The sequence below is a fragment of the Elephas maximus genome, chromosome 8 (assembly GCF_024166365.1).
Source record: "Elephas maximus indicus isolate mEleMax1 chromosome 8, mEleMax1 primary haplotype, whole genome shotgun sequence".
In the NCBI taxonomy this organism is placed as follows: Eukaryota; Metazoa; Chordata; class Mammalia; order Proboscidea; family Elephantidae; genus Elephas; species Elephas maximus.
Window position 1 is genome coordinate 44605282 of NC_064826.1, and position 18939 is coordinate 44624220.

The 18939-nt window shown below is 36.5% G+C and overlaps 1 protein-coding gene across 5 annotated transcripts in view; it reads right to left on the reverse strand.

Moving 5' to 3' along the window:
• Positions 1 to 18710, reverse strand: part of KMT2E (lysine methyltransferase 2E (inactive)) — a 91421-nt gene extending 72711 nt beyond the window's left edge. For 3 of the 5 annotated variants that reach the window (XM_049894451.1, XM_049894449.1, XM_049894450.1), the window contains exon 1: positions 18343 to 18710. The gene's annotated coding sequence lies outside the window, so the exon portion shown is untranslated. The remainder of the gene's footprint in view (positions 1 to 18342) is intronic. The other 2 variants (XM_049894452.1, XM_049894448.1) reach the window with 1 other exon arrangement.
• Positions 18711 to 18939: the final 229 nt, after the last annotated feature.

Genomic DNA, 18939 nt, shown 5'->3' on the forward strand with positions numbered 1-18939 from the left:
AATTATGGCCTTCAAGCTTTTGTTTTTTAAGCCTTGGCAGTACATTTCCTATGTGAAATCTTACACAGAAATCGAAGCGTCTATCCTGGCTCTATGAAAATAAGTAGTTTAAATCTCCTATACTTTTTCAATGATTGCTATTGTCAACTTGAAGTGCTCTGTTAAGGAGGCCACACCCAGATATAATAGGAAAATGCCACAACTGATTAGTGATGTCTGCCAAGGGGTGCAGTAGGTTATTTGTACCTTGTATTTGCTGTCTGTGGTTAAAGAGGATGGTGGGGGAATGTACCTGCCTACACATTCTCCCACCTAACAGTTATTATTACATGGAAAGTCTAAGGCTTCCTGAAGAATATTTTGAAATTCAATGGCTAAAATAAAATCTTACCCACTCAAAATGTGACATGAAAAACTTGTTTCATTGATAAATCCTATTTGTTCAAAGGGCAGAAAAGAATGCCCTTTTCCAAAAAGTAGCATTAGAGTGTGTTTTAATTAAAAAAAAAAAAAAAAACCTGTAAGTATTAACCACTGCACCAGGGCTCCTTTAAATATCCCACCAAAAACCAAACCCACTGCTGTCGAGTCTGTTCCAACTCATAGTGACCCTACAGAACAAAGTAGAACTGCCCAATAGGGTCAGCGAGGCCGTTAATCTTTATGGAAGCAGACTGCCACATCTTTTTCCCCGCAGCTGGTGGGTTCCAACTGTGACCTTCTCATTAGCAGCCAAGTGCTTTAACCACTGTGCCACCAGGGCTCCTTTGCAATAAATATAGTTATCTTTCATTCACTCAACCTAGACACTATTAGGCTCGTTCATTATTACCTTCTTAGGCTTTAAATAACTATGCCACCAGTTAAGGGCAGTAGGAAACATTTTATTCTCTCATTCTTTAACCTCAAATAAAATAATATCCTCCCTCTCCAGGATTAACTAAGCATTCATCTACCACTAGTTTGAATTTCTTTCACAATAGAGAAATTGAGTCCTTCCCTTCTTTCCTTCTCTAAAAACAATGTGCATCCACATCTATAGGATTGAAATTTTTTTTTCCTAATCCTATGGTCTACATCTCAGACCTCAGTAACCAGAATTTTTTAAGTAGTTTCCCTCCCTATTTTAACTTGACCTTTCAAACCAGTGGTTCCCAAACACAGATCCACAAATTGCTATTATTTTTTTTTACAACCAGGATAGAGGTGGGTGTTAAATGACAGAACCCTAGGCCACACCTCAGAGATTCTGATTCAGTAGGTCTAGGATGTAGCCTGGATATCTTATTTAAAAAGGTATTCTCTCCCTTGCTCTATTTTAGAACTACTGTTTACAACGTTACAGAATATATTTCAAGAGTCACTAGTTTCATCAGGACTTTGTTCTATTCAAAAAAAGCATAGGAGTTCACAGTAATCCTAATTGTGACATTATCTCAGGTTACTATGTTCCATACTAATTATTTCAATATATAAATTATTTTAATATTCCTTTTACTATTGTTGGCATACTCTTGCTCATTCCCCTTCAACTTTTCTTTCCCTTTTATATACATCTCACTTAATAAAAATACTGTCTTAACTGTGCTTCAGATGAAGGTTTACAGAGCAAATTAGTTTCTCATTACACAATTAATATATTGTTTAGCGCAAACTAGTTTCTCATTAAACAATTAATATACATAGTGTTTAGTGACACTGGCTGCCAAACCCTCAGTAAAAATCTTATTAAAACTGCAAGGATCATTTAAGTACCATCGCTTCCTTGAAGCCTTCCCAACTCTCTGCCACAAAACTAGCTTTGAAATCTCTAGTAGATCAACCACCAGAAGACTATTTCATCTGTTTAAAAAAAAAACTGACTAGATTATCTCAAAAGGCTGTTCCAGCTATAAACGTGTTCCACACTAATCTCTTCCCTTCCTAACTTTCCAAAGAATGCATTTCATATATGTGTATCTCACTGTTTCTATTTTGACAAATGCTATTTTGGGACAGCTGGTAGTTATTTATCTTCCACAACTAGATCATCCACTTCACCCTATAGCAAGAACTGAGATCTTTATACATTATCTCTCAATGCCTGGCTCTGTGGTGGCTCCTAAGATATGACCTATATTATTCTTGATTAAACCACATTTTCCCTCTCTCTCAACACATTCATGATCTCCCACCTTCAGATGAATATTAATCTTAAAAAAAAAAAAAAAACCACCACTGAAAAATGTTAGTGATTGATCTCCTTCTGCAACTTGTTTTTTCTAATTGTTTCTCTTTCATTTATTATCCAAAAATGCAGTTGTTCCCCAAGACTCAGTCTTCCCCATTATGTCTCCCATCAATCTCAGATTTAACCGTTCTTTCCTGTCTGATTTTCTATTCCCAGGTATCTACACGATATATATCTGTCATGGATTGAACTGTGTTCCCCCAAAATATCTGGCAACTTAGCTAGGTCACGATTCCCTTATATGATTGCATGATTGTCTACCATCTTATCTTCTGATGTGATTTCCCTATGTGTTGAACATCCTATCGCTATGATGTAACAAGATGGGTTAGTGGCAGTTATACTGATGAGGTCTACTAGATAGTGTCTTAAGCCAATCTCTTTAGAGATATAGTAAGAAAGAAGCGAGCAGAGAGACGGGGGACCTGATACCACCAAGAATGCAGCACTGGGAGCAGAGAGTGTCCTTTGGACCTGAGGTTCCTGTGCTGAAATGCTCCCAGACCAAGGAAGACTGACGCATCACAAGGACCTTCCTCCAGAGCCAACTGAGAGAGAGATCCTTCCCCTGGAGCTGGCACCCTGAATTCGAACTTCTAGCCTACTGGACTGTGAGAGAAGAAACTTCTCTTTGTTAAAGCCATCCACTCACTTGGGGTATTTGTTATAGCAGCACTGGATGACCAATACAATATCTATTCAAATATCTGCCATCACTTCAAAAATCAAACAAACCTTCAAAATGATTCATTACCACCCAACCTCTTCCATTCCATTTCCTATTTAGTACTTTTATTTTTCCAGCTCGCCTTTTAATCATTCTTTCCTTCATACTCCTATCATATTCAGTCTCTTGTACCTCCCCAGTGTTTCAGAGTCATTCTTCCTCAGTCTCCATGACTTCCACCCAAATCCTGATGAGCATCATCATCTGAAAAATTTCCAACAATCAACAACCCTTCTAGCTTGTCACCAAAGGAAATAAAATTTCTGAGTAACTTATCTCTGAATGGAAACCCTGGTGGCATAGTGGTTAAGTGCTACAGCTGCTAACCAAGAGGTCAGCAGTTCAAATCCACCAGGCGCTCCTTGGAAACTCTATGGGGCAGTTCTACTCTGTCCTATAGGGTCGCTATGAGTCGGAATTGACTCGACAGCAGTGGGTTTGGTTTTTTTTTTTGTTTTATCTCTGAATAAAGGAAGAAATCTCTGGTGTTGTTTAAGCATTTTCCTCCAGATTATGCCAACTATTCTATTACTTCAAAAGATAACAAAATCAACTCAAATTCATTCAGCGTATTTGCTGAGCATATACTATGTTCTCAATAACAGGAGTTGGGGAATCAGCAGTGGACAAAATTAAGCTGCTCTTAAGGCACTTGAAATGAGCTAGGGCAATCCAATATATTCAAGGATACCTTAGAATAGTTTTCTTAAGTAACTGTCTTTGATTAATGATTTGTGTGTTCTCATTACCGTGCCCAAGGATCAATGGAAAGCTATGTATATTTTTTTAAATGGCTTACTTTACAAGGTATACTTAAAAAAAAAAAAACAGTATTTTGGAGCCAAAAACTGGAATTCAAATTCTTGCTCAGCTACTCTTCAGCTATATGACCCTAACAAATACCCGTCTCTCTAGACCTCTCCTGAAAAATGGGTAAAGTATCTACCTTGCAGAGTTGCTGTGCAAAGTAAATAAACAGGTAAATACACTTACATATTCATTTATTAACGTTTACTCTCTTGCCTCTTAGAAGTAATGATATGAAGATTATTCAATCCAACTATAACCAATTCCAATCCCTATACTATTGACCACTGAGCACACTCAAATAAAGAACAGCAGCTCTATCATTTTATCTGATAAGTATTCTTAATATCTCACACGCTTTTAAAATATTTGCTACAAAATCCTAAATCTAAAGGGTAACCAGTATGTTAGAGCAGCTTAACTTCTATGTATTTAACAACCTATAACATTTTTTTTTTTAACATCAGCAAGGGGCCAAAATGAATAAAAAAAGAAAAAACTACATGTAAAGACGTTCCATGTTCAAACCATTTACTTTTACAGCATTTCTCATGTCCTTTAACTCCAAGACTTAGGGTATTCAAAGGCCGATTTTTTCCTCTTATTAATATAAATGGAAAAACAAAACCTGGAAAAGGACTAGTGTATTGCAACTAGAGAGGTGAAGCTTGGAAAAAAAGGTCTATGCACCTTACCTTCAAAAATGAATCATGGCTACCACTTTACACACAGTTGGAAGGTTTTTATCAGAAAAACGGAAAATGGCAAGCGTTGGTGAGGACATGGAGAAACTGGAAACCTCATCCATTGTTGGTGGGAATGTAAAATGGTACCGCTGCCGTTGAAAACATTTTGGCAGTTCCTCAAAAAGTTAAACGTAGAATTCCCATACAGTCCAGCAACTGTACTCCTAGGTATATATATACCCAAAAGAATGGAAAGCAGGGACTCAAACAGATAACTTGCACACCCATGTTTACGCAGTATTTTTCACAATAGCCAAAAGGTGGAGACAACATGTATCCATCAACAGATAAATGGATAAACAAAACGTGGTATATCCATACCCACCAAACCCATTGCCTTCCAGTCTATTCTGACTTATAGCAACCCTACAGGACAGAATAGAACTACCCCCATGGGGTTTTCAAGGGTATAAATCTTTAAAGGAAGCAAAACACCACACCTTTCTCCCGTACAGCAGCTGGTGAATTCGAACCGCTGACCTTTCCATTAGGAGCCAAGCATTTAACTGCTGTGCAACCAGGGCTCAACGGAGTATTATTTCACCATAAAGAGAAATAAAGCTGAGACGTCTACAGCATAGACGAACCATGAAAACATTATGCTGAGTGAAATTAGTCAGAAACAAAAGGACAAACATTGTATGGTTGCACTTTTACGAAATACCAAGAATAGGTAAAGTCATAGAATAAAAATTTATTAGTGGTGGATGACCAAGGGCTGGAGGGAAGGGAAATGGAGAATTATTTCTTACTTCAAGGGTGCCTTGTTTGAGGTGATAAAAAACATTTGGAAATGGATAGTGGTGACGGTTGCTCAACATGGTGAATATGATTAATGCCACTGAACTGTACACTTAAAAATGGTGAAAACGGCAAATGTTATATATTTTACCACAATAAAAATAAATGAATTATGGAATTAATAGATCTAAGTATTAAGAAAAATACTCATATATGCAAACTTCATTAACTTATTTTATTTCTTGTTCAACATGAATTTTTAAAGTAGCCTGTCTTGAACAAAGCATATAATCACTAAGAAACTTTATAATAAAGGGAAAAAGGATAAGAAAAATAAAATGATGTCAGGAATGAGGTTTGGAGATACAATGAGTGCTATAAGGGACCAGTACCTTTGCTAAGAGATAGGCTACACTCATTTTCACTTTCAAACTTTAAAGACTTTTCCATTAAAGAGATTATATTAATGAAAAAGAACCCATATGTGCTGAGCTAATCAACCACTCTTTAAAAAAAAAAAAAAAAATTTAGACCTGCAAGAAAAAAATGATTCATGAAGTTGGAGATTAAGCTAGAAATACTCTTCCCAGAATCCTTAATGAACCATTTACTTTTGGAGGTAAGAGGCATAAATTGTACACTCCATAGGGTTGCTATGAGTCAAAATCAAGTCAACAGCACCTAACAACAACAAGTGATATTTTAGACTACATCAGCAGAATCTCTTTTTAGGTACAACTTTCACCATCACTTTGGGTCAAAATTAAATGATTAAGTATTATACTTTCCCATTTATTCTTAAAGTAATATCACAATAAAAGAGATTTTGTCTTTTGGTTACAACCATACCATTTTCATAAGATTTTGGAATGCAAAGATCAAGTAGTTATTAATGTATCATTAATACACAGCAACTAATATAGCTAATAGCTAATGTATTAACAGCTAGATTATAACAAGCCAAACAATTACAAGCTAAAATCTGAAATACCACACAAACTGATCCCAATGATATTAGTCAATACAATAACTAGTATTTTCATATAGGAAGGATGTGAAAGATGCCTTCACACAGAGAGCACTCAACTGCTTGATATTCAATGAGTCTAGATTAGAATATTATCACAGTTAAAAAAGTCCTTATAAGAGTACAATTTAAACCTCACAAGGTAATCTTTTTTCATGGTTACTGGCTCTTGAAATCATTCTACCTGTTAAATTCCTGAAGCATTAGAAATCTGTTGTCTTATTAGGTAGGGTCCTGTAAACCCCACTGAACTAACCAGAGTCAGGCTATGAAACAATTTTTGGACATCCAAGATACTGAACGAAAAAAGAAAGTTACAGAATACAGCAGGATCCACCAACTTTTAGACAAAAAAAGAAATCTGGATTTACATATACACATTAGGAACCAGAAGTTTATGGGTTCATCACAGTCAGTTAACATGAAAAATCAGAAAAAATAGTATCTTAAACATTGTATTTTTAATTTAAAATATCAACCAGCAATCTTTTGATGTTGAGCCAGCGTTTTGAGTACATTCCCCTGACTGAAATTCTGGGTTCTCTTCCTTGCATAAACCATATCCATAATGGGGGTTTTAGTTTCTTTCAAGGTAAATTACTTGAAGCTTGTAGAGCAAGCTGAATGTAATTTTCTTCTAGATTTTTATTATTTTTCCCATAATTTTTTAGTTATCTTACCCATACCTAACTTGACAACAGTGTCCTTTAGTAACTAACTTCTTTTTATCAAAATTTCCAAAGCATTTAAGTTAGTTTTCATTTAATCAATTCTCTCTTCACATTCATATTTATCAATTGTTTATATAATATTTAAGTAATATAAGCATGCACAATTTGGGAACAAACATATGGCTCTATAGCGTATTCAACTAAACTGGTGGAAACGACAAAAAGTAGGTATCATTCAACATGCAGTAGACATCAGTATTTTCTTTAAAGAAGGAATGGACGGCTTCTGTTAACCCTACAGATTGGTTAAATGAAGGTTAAAGAAATGGTTATAGTATCTACATAAAACACTTTAGGAAAAATACATAAACTTCATTATAAACAGCGATCACCTCGGCATCTCAGAGACCCTAAGGACAACAGTCAGACTCACTTTTTTCCAGAAACAATTACAGCAGAAAACAGCTATAAAACTTACTAAGAATTTTACACGTTAACTCAATGAATTCTCAAAACAATCGTTTGAGATAGGCACTATTATCCCTATTTCGCAGATCAAGAAAACAAGGTACAAAAAGGTTACGTAACTTACCCAAGCTACTATGACCAGGCTTGAATGCGGTCAAACCAAAGCTATCTGGTTCGTGTCTCTATTCTTAACCTATGCAATACTGCCTCAAAGAAGTACTGTTTTGAGTTCTTCTAAACTTTTAATAAACATGTATCGCCTTCATAATCTTAAGAATTGAAGGGGAAAAAAATCAGCACGTTCCATTATGTCACTACCCAAGCAAACTTTTCAGTAGCTCTCCCATAAAGTCCATACTCTTTAATCCTGGCATTCAAGGCTCGCCACAAATTGATCCATTCTAGTACTGCTATAATTCTAATCCAAAACCCTTTGCAAATAACACATGGGTTTTGGAAACCAACAGATCATCTTCAATTGGGATGTAGAGATGCAGTGAATATGAAGAATGACTCACTGCTCAAAGATTAGTTTTCCCTCATCCAGAGACTCCAAAAATAGTGGCCTCGTTTCTCAAGAGAAGAATCAGCAACGTATCTTAGAAAAGTATCAAGAACCAAGCACCTAACTTTTAGTCCCTGATCAATCATTATCCAACTGTATGACTTTGGGAAAGGTATTTAACCTCTCTGGGTGCTGTCTCCTTGTAAAATAAAAGGAAATGGCTAGAACAGTGTAAAAACTGGTACTAAAGTGCAGATTCAAGGCCCTACCCAAAAGATGTGATTCCACAGGTCTGGGATAGGGCTCAGGAATGCTCTTTTTAGTAAGTACTCCATACAACTGATATAGGTGGTCCCCGAGCCACGATATGAAATATGTAACTAAAATATCTCATCAGTCAATTCTAACTCTAGTGTCTTGATTCTCTTCAATCGACAGTGTCCTACTTTACATGCCCACACTCGAATGGGGGCTCTGGTCTGAGAGAAAATCCTCTAGCTAATTGTGAGGCTTTATTTTGTACCTTTGGCCTATAATTTTTTTTAAACAATAGGATCAGATTTGGTAGTGCTACAAACTGAACCTTCATTCACCTCTTAAAGCACAGCTGGATACAATACAAAGGAATCAATACAAAGGAGTTTTTTTTTCTCCATCCAATCAATTAAGAGTTTACAAAATGCTTAGTAAGACAATCCGCAGATTACTAAGGTGCCAATTACATACAACCAACCCCTCCTCCCCCCGTAAAGCCTATTATGTTAAAAATTTGAGATAAATACAGTGGTTCATAATAACAGGCACTACTTTGCAACACCCATCAATACATTATTATTACTGTATTATTATGTTAAAGATGTTTTAGTGTATCTGGAAACGTTTCTTTAATGTTTTTCATGCATAGAAAGGTATACTATATACTAAAACAAACATGTGACTAACTGATGTTAGATATGAACCATACTCCAACATAAGTACAAATTCCATTTAAAGACAAATTTAGGAACTGAACTCATTTGTAATCCGGAGATTGCCTATATCCACTTTTTTCCAATATCCATTAATCCTCACTGTTTCAAAGTATGATTATGCTCATGTTTTTCAGAAGGAAATGTTGAGTTTTAGACAACACAATCTGTACTGTATATTCACAAGTCTCAAAATTTCCTTCTCCCACTCCTGAAAATTTCCAAAGAAATTAGTCATTTTTATTCAGTAAGTTACCCATCCTCAGTGTAACATTCAAACTGTCACTGAAATTCGCTATCAACATCTTGCTTTCACTGAAAGGAAATATACCAAAATTATATGAGTGGTACCTGTGTAGTGAAAGCCTGAGTAGGTATTTCCCCCTCTTTGTTGTCCTTTCTAAACCTCTCTACATGCATCTGTTCTTTTTATTACAAGGTTTCAAAAACATACATTGCTTTGTTCTAAAAGTTACAGCTATGTGATGCTCTGCTGTATTATACGTACCACCTCACCAATCCCTTTTTAAAAAATATTAACTTAAACATATGTAAAAAAAAATTGCCTCAGTGATTTCACAAAAAATTTTTTTACTTCAAAAAACATGGCTTGAAGGGATTTTTTTTAATGCAGGGAGGAGATTCTCACCACAACTGAAACAGATATTTTTAGCCTTGTCTTAGAAAACAAACTGCTAGCGTTAGTAGGAAATCATAAACGTAAACACAAATGTAATCAAGACTCACTTAGCAATAATTCTAAAAACTAAATGAGGATTTGGAACCACACTTAATTTCTGTGTTCTGGATTTCAAATTAGACTGATATCCGAGAAACTATTCCAAATCCCATTTGTGTGGAAAACTGTGCAGGAATACCAATAAAACTTATCTACACTTTTTTTCCCTTAAAACTTGCTTCATTTGAGGTTGTGGAGTAACTTGAACCCTCATGCACTGCTGGTAGGAGTATGAAATGTTACAGCCGCTACTGAAAACTGCGTGGCAGTTCATCAAAATATTGAACACAGAACTACCGTAAGACCCAGTAATCCCAATCCTAGGTATATATTCATAAAAAGTGAAGGCAGACCAAAAGGGCAGCATTTGCCAAAAATCAGAAGGCTGGAAGGGGCAGGAAAGCTGGGCTAATGCAAACGGGAAACCCAGGGAGGAAGGGGAGAGAGTGCTGACACACTGAGGGGATTGCAACCAATGTCACAAAACAAGTTGTTATAACTGTTGAATGGGAAACTAATTTGCTCCGTAACCTTTCACCTAAACCACAATAAAATTTAAAAAAAAAAAAAAGGGAAGGAAGAACACAAACAGAAACCTTACACCGATGTTTACTGCAGCACTGTTCACAATAGCCAAAAGATGCAAACAAACAAAATGTCCATCAACATATGAATGGATAAACAAAATGTCCTATACACACACAATGGAATACTATTCAGCCATAAAGAGAAACAAGGTTCTGATACAGGCCACTACATGGATGAGCCTTGAAAATATCATGCTGAATGGAGTAAGTCTGTCGCCAAATGACAAATATTGTAATAATCTTACTTATGATGAAATAAGCAAATATATAGAAACCACAGACTCTTAGTGGTTTCCAGGGGTGGGGGAGAGGGAAAGAAGGAGTTTTTGCTTAGGGGGCACTGAGTTTATGTTAATGGTGGTAGAATGACTTGGAAAGGATACCAAGAATGTTGCACAACTAGAATATAATTAAAGTCACTAATTCTTACATGTAGAAACTGTTGAGATGTCGTGTTTTATGCATATTTTCACCACTACAAAAAAAATTGCTTTAATATGTTTTGATTACAAAAGCGATTCATATACATTAAGGAAAAATCAGAAGAGAAAACCAAGAAAACCAAACTCCCAAAATTCCAAGTACCTAGAAACAAACACTGTTAAAAACTTTGTTGTATTTGCAATCGTTATAGAAAAACTTATTCAGGCAAGAATCAAGCTAAATCTAGAAGAAAGTTTAATGGTAAACAGAATATTTGCACAATCCCAAAGTATCTCCACACAATTTAATAACCACAAAAGTAAAGATAGTAACAATATAGTAGAGAAACCATTCAGTACTTTAACCAAGTATTACATCCAAATTGCATAATCTGAATCTAATATGATGAAGAAATCTTGTGCAAACCCAAATTGAGGGGCATTGTATAAATAATTGGCCTACCATTTATAAAAGATAAAGATTAAGCAACCGTTCTTGATTAAGGAACACTAAAGAGACATGAGAACTAAATGCATTATGCGATGCTGGTTGGTTGCTGTACCAGACAAAAAAAGTTATAAAGGACATACTGAGACAAGTGATAAAATTGGAATATGAATTATACACTAGCTAAAATTAACACATCAATGCTAAATTTTCTGTACTTGATAACTACTGTGGTTATGTAAGAAAATGTCCCTGTTCTTAGGAAATGCATACTTAAATATTAAGGGTTGTAAAGGGTCATGACGTATGCAATCTTCTCTGAGATGGTTTAGGAAAAAATTCATTTGTATGGAAAACAGCAAATGTGACAAAAATGTTAAAAACTAGGTAATCTGGGTGAACGGTATAAAAGAATCCTTTGTACTACTCATGTAACTGTCCTGTAAGTTTGAAATTATTTCAAAATAAAAAGTTAAAACAAAAAACCTTGGTACGTATATATAGTATTCAACTCATGCACATGTATTTGTATTTTTTAAATAAAAAGTAGGATCATCTGTTTGATAACCAAGTAATTCTGGAAGCCCTCCAAAGTACAGCTGAACATCTATGGATTCCCTGAAAAAGGCTATTGCTTCGAGGCAGCAAATCAAAGGTGTCCTTCTTCTCTTGTTCTCCATCCCAGGAAACCCCCCCTACACATCATAAATACCCATCCCACTACCATGTCCTTAACCAAAAAACAATCAAACCCATTGCAGTGGAGTCAATTCCAACTCAAAGCTACCCTATAGGACAGAGTAGAACTGCCCCACAAGGTTTCCAAGGAGTGGCTGATGGAGTCCAACCGCTGACCGGATCTATTAATCACTGCTGAATAGAGAGATCAAGATGGAGAAAATTGGCTATCTGACAAATCTCCAATTCCTGTGAGGGCCATCTATACTTTCTTTTAAAAAGTTCTGAAATATCCCTATAGCCTTATAATATATTCTTAAGCAAGCTGGAGCTGGTTTCTGCTTTTTGCAATCAAACAAATGCTAAAACAAAACAGAAGGCTTTTGAGAGGTAGAACTAAACTATGAACTCCCTGAAGACAGGGACATTTCTTTCTCTACAGGTACCCTTGGAACCAGGGAAATAGTAGCTACTCAAGTTTATCTTTTGTCTGTGCTTCAAAAATATTGTTTTGGTGGGGGCTTTAAGATTTAAGGCATAATAAGCTGTCAATTCAACCAATTAAGCAACCCTTTTTTAAAGAAAGGAAACCCTGGTGGTGTAGTGGTTAAAGACTTGGGCTGCTAGCTAAAGGGTCAGCAGTTCAAATCCGCCAGGCGCTCCTTGGAAATTCTGTGTGGCAGTTCTGCTCTATCCTATAGGGTCACTATGAGTCAGAATCAACTCCATGGCACTGGGTTTTTCGGCTTATTTAAATAAAAGCAGCAGACAAGCAAACAATTCCAAAAGGAACAATCTTATTTTCTGGAGAAGAGCTACTATGTATCAGATCAATCTCAACATTTTATTTATGGCTATTAGAACCCAAATCTAACCATTCAAATCAGTCACATCAACAATCTCCATCTTCTACCACATCATTAGAGAGGAAATGGGTTTTCAAAATCCTGAAACTTGTATTTCTTTCAATGATAAAGCAAGATGATAAAAAGAATTCAAGAGGTCTCCCTGTAAACTCAAAAACAGAAACTATTACATCTCACTACTAGTTTATGAAATAAGAAAATAAAAGTATTAGAAGAGTGCATCTTTTTCAAATATATTTTCCTGATATGTGAACCTCTGAAAACCAAAACTGTGTTTTCCTGACAATATCTTCAGTGGTGATGGTTAATTCTTTTCACTGTCTTCCTCAGTCTCTGCTAAAAACAATTGGCACTAGGCTTGACCTTATTATTACATCAAAAAGTGAGCAAAACTGGAAAACATGTAACCTTTAAATTTATTTAACTCAAATAAGGTTAAAATAACTTACAGGGTAAATTTTGGTTAAATCTTTAAATAGAACCTGTATTTCTAATACCCTTTGAAAACAATTAACATAAATTTAAAAAATGTTAATTTTTCAGGTCTCAGATAAAATGTTAGGTAACATGAGCATGTGAACTTTGAAATCATTTTACAAATATGGCAAACCAAAATTAATTCAATCCCACTACTAAATCTTGGCTTTCTGCTACAGGCTGAGACTTTCAATGCTACAACTAAATTGGCTTTAACACAGGTGTGGTTACTCAATATTATCTTTCTCAATAATAAACTTCAGGACCAAGAATGTTTCTTCCTTTGGATTAACACTAAACTAAACAATCATCTAAGAGCTGTTAGGAAATTCTTCTTCAATTGCTGTATAAATAGAATAAAGAAAGCTGAACAAATTATTTTTTTCTCATACTGACTTGAATACAAGGCCTTTCTTAAACCTAGATTTCACATTTGAGATAGTTTTAAAACGCAAAAATTAATATTTTTATTTAAAATGTTGAGGGATAAGTAGTAGAACATTCATTCATTAAAAGACATGTCTGTTTTGATGGTGTATTAACACATCAAAAAAGAATTCTCTGGTTAATCTGTTGCATTGAAATGCCCAACATTCCAAAAAGTTAGCTAATAGTTTTGGTAAATAACCAAATCAGATTTCCGACAAAGCTCTAAAATTCACCTAACAATACAAAATGACTTTCTTAAACTTTCTTCAAATAGAATTTATGAGATCTCTGTGAGGAAAAAAAATGGATTAATTTCATATCTAAGTAAAAATGTATATTAAGAGAAATATAAGACCAACTGTTTTCTTGACTATGATTAAAATAAAAGGTATCCTCGATAGCTAATGAAAATTTCTCACACTTTAAAAGATACAAATAAGGTCTGATCAACTTAGCCTGGGTCACCACCATCTGATTTTTGTATAGCACTTAGCACAGGTGCTCACAATAACAAAAATCAATTTACTTGCATCATGATTAATTCTCACCTCTTTATAAAATACTCGTTGTTTAATCAGACTAGCAAGATTGTTACAGTTAAAACATTGTCCACAAATTTAGTGTAGTAAACCATTTTGAACCAAAAACACTGCTTTTCCATGTTAATTAAATTTTAGGCAATAAAAAAAATTATCCTTCCAATACTAGGAAAAAATAAGGCTCCCCCCAACATTTATACATTAACCCCCCCAAAAAAGCAAATTTGAGCCACTCCAATTCAAAACCCTGCCTAAAATCTAGCTAACATTCATATAGCAATATTTCAAATAGTATTCCTATTTTTGTCGGTCAAGACAAAAAATATTTTAATATAGAAATACAATAAATATATCTCTACACTCAATATTAAAAAATAAGTCTCACAGATACAAGTATTTTAAGATTTAGTCTAATAAATGACAAAGAACTTGTCACTGTGATCACCCTGAATATTTGAGATGTCAATGTGTACTCTTAAATGAAGGCATTAAATTAAAAAACTGAGCCCCTACCATCTGCTACGAATAAAATCTTCAGAGATAAAAGCTATTACACATTATGAAAATATTTTTTAAAAATAATAAACACCATGCTAATATTTTCTAAGCCTTTTTTGATAGCTTTTCAAAATTCTATTTGTTTTATGCATTTTAAACACAGTGTAGTACACATTTAAGTCCCAGCAGTAACTTACAGAAAAGTAGAGCTGTTAGGATTTACATAACACATCTTTAAAAATAAAACCACAGGCTTCTTTAAGACACTGATACATGAAAATGTGTATATTCATCTTCGAAATTAGGAAGTCAACTTAAGAAGTTTATAATTTCTCTACGACCACCACAGTCTCACTAAGATATGTATTGAGGCAAGAATTTCTCCTAATTTATTAACTGACTTTTCTCCCTACTTCCTCATTTTTAGATCAAAAAAGTCCTAGCTTACTGTGAAATATATGGCAAAGGTTCTCTGGCTAAAAGCTGTGAAAAAAGACAAACTGAAATCGTAGGAGTTATCAAAATGCTATAGGTTTGAAGGGAAATGGAGAAGAACATGTAAAGGTTCTAAACTTAAAATAGGATCAAAGGAGTTCAATTTACACTGACAACAAAAGGGGAGTTTGATCAAAATGTAGTCTCTAAAAATAAAATTTGCTCTCCAATTACACTACAGCTTTCTAAAAACCCATTTAAGCAAGTAAACAATTTATCCACCCCCACCTTCAAACTCAGCTATCCTAAGAACAAAGACCATTTGACCAGTTTTTCCCCAAGGGATCAAATGTTTCAAAACTCTCTGGGAACAAAAATTATGCCTAACCTATTCATAAATTTGCCTCCAGAATCCTAATTTAAAACATACATAGTCAATTCGGGTATACACTGATGAAAAACAAGTATTTACAATGACGTTATTTATAAAGTATCATTTTAAATAAGGTACAATATAGTAACATGGGCAATTTCATTTTACAGAAAACCAAAACACATTGAAACAAACAGCAAACAAAGGAACTAAAAAACCCAAAGCCAGCCAGTATGAAGAAGGCAAGTAGACTGAAGGAAGCTTTGCTAACTCCTTGTAATTTCTAACTTGGTATTTTTTTGTACAAAGTCAAATAAGGCCACTAGCTTTATGTGTCTAGATCTGACCAACGTCACTATCAAGAAAAACATGGGCATAGAGTATATTCACTCTTGTGGATACACAAATTTCCATTAGATTATACTGATTTCATACCTTAGATAGTAAATTTAAAGTACCACACAAATTTTAACCACTTACCCTATAAAATAAGTGTACACCTGTACGCAGCAGTGAAGGATTTGTATTTACATGCTCACTAAGAACCTAAAAATAAGTATTGACCCAAATCCTTACACACTCTGCTACTACCCACCTTCAATTTATAATCAAATATTTCAAAGCTTCTAAGCAAGGCTGTGTGCACAGCCTGAGTACTTCCATGATGAAACTAACTCATATATACAAAATCCCTAAACCACTTATCTGTATAATTATTTTTGTAGAGTGGAACCTTACCATCTAACTACCTCATATATTCACCATATTAAGTAAATTATGCTCTAAAATATTTACAACAAAATAAGAGAATATACTCTCAAACCTTTTTAAGTACTACTGTACTGAAAGGTACTCATCCTTAGTTGCTCCATAATCAAAATGGTCATTAAATGCCATTAATGGCCCACTCATATCTCACTTCTTAGTTCATGCCAAAAAGACTCAACCTCCCACTACAGAAATAAATTCTAATCATTCACACTTTTAAAAATAGTTAAATGACACCATTTAATTTTCTGCCTGAACCTATAAGATTCTGAAATGAGCATAAAATGGATTCAAGACCCTATATGGCATGGCTTTTATGGAAGGCCTATTAAAACAGACTAAATTCCACAACTCCGTAATAAACGAATGGGCATGTGGCGGGTGGGAGATCATGAACTAAAAAGTCTTACTTTTTTACTTACATAATTGTTGTAGTATTCTGTAAGAATTAAAAAAGGGAGCAAAGCATGGAACTTCACTTTATGAAATACACAGTTAATAACACGGGAAAAATGGGTGCAAAAATAATAGTTGGAAAAATAGCATCTCTACACCTGACGAAGTAACAGGTTTAGGCTTGTTTGTACAGCTCCCTAAAAATATATCTGAAAGTACAAAAGCCAAATTCACAAAACTGCCCAAGAGTTGGATAGGAAACGTTTTTCTCGAGATTAAAATGTCTAATGATATACAACAGGCCACACTTACACACTGACTAAACATTTTACTTTTGCATGGCGAATAAAACATACTTGGATTAAACGGAACAAAAACTATTATTTGTCCTCAGATCAATGTTTAAGAGCACCTATCCCTGCCACTGAAATTTCCAAAGATACCTAAGTGCTGTTTTTTTTTTTTTTTTTTTGCCTCCAAGGGAAAAAAAAAAAAAAATTAATCAGCTAAAGCACAGCATTGCAATTTGCAGTAAAATCAACACATTTCTATAAACGGCTTGGGAAAGAAAAAAAGCCCAGTCTTTTCATGTAAACATAATAAGCCTGTAATATGCTGCAGACAAACGCACTGCATGGGGTGTGGAGGACCCGAGCTGATTAGATTACCACAACATCAGCCTGGGGCCGCCATTTTTAGAATCTGTAAAGGACAAAAGAGGGAAATTTCAGTTTTTACTCCCCATCTCGGAAATTCAAGAAATAAGCCGGAATGTTCTCTAATTAGGTATTGATATCTTCAACCTAGAGTTGAACGCACCTCACTTAATTCTCTCCAAGGTCTCCAAAACTCCAAACACCTTACATTATTCACATCTCTAAAAAAGGGATAGGCAAAATGGGGTTTCTTCTAGAGCTAACTCTGAAGATTTCTCTTTGACTTTAAATTGTATCAGAGTCCAGCAGGAACGGCCCTATACGGAACTAAGGCCAGTGGAAGAGAGCACCCGGATTGTTTTTTCTCTCCCCCTCCCCCATTTAGCACAGTGAACCGTTTGTTTCTCATCTGTGTCTGCTGCCACAGTGTTTGTGCCAACCCCTTGGTCAAAATAAGCTTTTCTGAAATGTGCCATACTGTGGATTAAGAGCCTCCGGTACGGTAAAGGACGGCGATAATGCTAGGGGAGTGGGGAGGAGACTGAGAAGGCTGGGTAGGGGGGTGACCACCTCAGGGGCGGGTTTACCCTCTCCAAGAGAGGATGAGGAGCTGTCTCCTTCTCCCACAAAGAGAGATACCCCGGCGTTCTTTTTCCTCCTTCGTATTTACGAGGAAATTATATCAGAGACTGCCAGTCAAGTAATGGAAGGAGAAAATGGGGCCTACACGGGTTTCCAGCACCTGAACAAGATGCGGCTGAGAAAAGAGCTGGCAGCTCCTGGGACCATTCCGACAATCCAAACCCTACCAACAGTCACAAGCCTTCCTTCTCACCCAAGCGGCCTTAAACTGCTGCCGACGAGGAATATGCCCCTTCCCCAACTCCCACTCTCAAGGGGGTTTAACTGCCAGTTTCCCCTTCCCCAACCCTAAAACCCGCCATAATGTTCCCTTTCTAGGAGCACGGAAGAGAGGATAAATTCAACTGAACAAGCAACGTCTTGTTCCAGTAAAAACACCTGAGAGTCAACGTCGACTCCCTCCCGGAAGGATAAAGATGAGAAATCCCCCTCCCGCTTGAAACCCAAGTCCCCCCACCCCGCAAACCCATGAACTCCCACGGAGGCGACAGGAACTGACCTGTGATGTTCACACACCAGACACCCGAACCCCGTTATTTGCTCGACCCCCCAAGGAGTCTCTCCACACCTCCACGATCAGGCGACCCCCCGATAACAGTCACTGCAGACTCAGGACCCGGGTCCACACACCCCCTCCCCAAACAGCAGCGCGTAGCCTCTTCACCAGCAACTGAAGAGCAGGGGAGGGGGCACCCGGACAGTCAGCAGGAACGCAGAGGCGACGGCGAGGCTGCTCAAAGTGTCTATGCCGCTCCCGAACTCACGCACGGTCTCCGACTCGGCCCCTTGCGCCCGCTCAGTGTCACTGCCTCTCGCTCTGGGAAAATGGCGGCTACGGCGGCGGCGGCGGCGGCCGCGGCGGCGGCGGCGGCGGCGGCCGCGGCGGCAAGTGCACGGGGCCCGCCCGCCCCGCTCCGCAGGGGCAGAGGGGGAGGGGACGAAGCTGCCCGCCGCCATTTTGCTTGTGGGCGGCCTCTCGCCTTTGCCTCTCCACAGAGACTTGAAGATAATGAGGCTGGAGGCAGTGAGGTGGGGAGAACCTCCGTCTTCTTACAACCGATGCGTTCAACAATTGACAGAAGGTTTGGGTAAATTT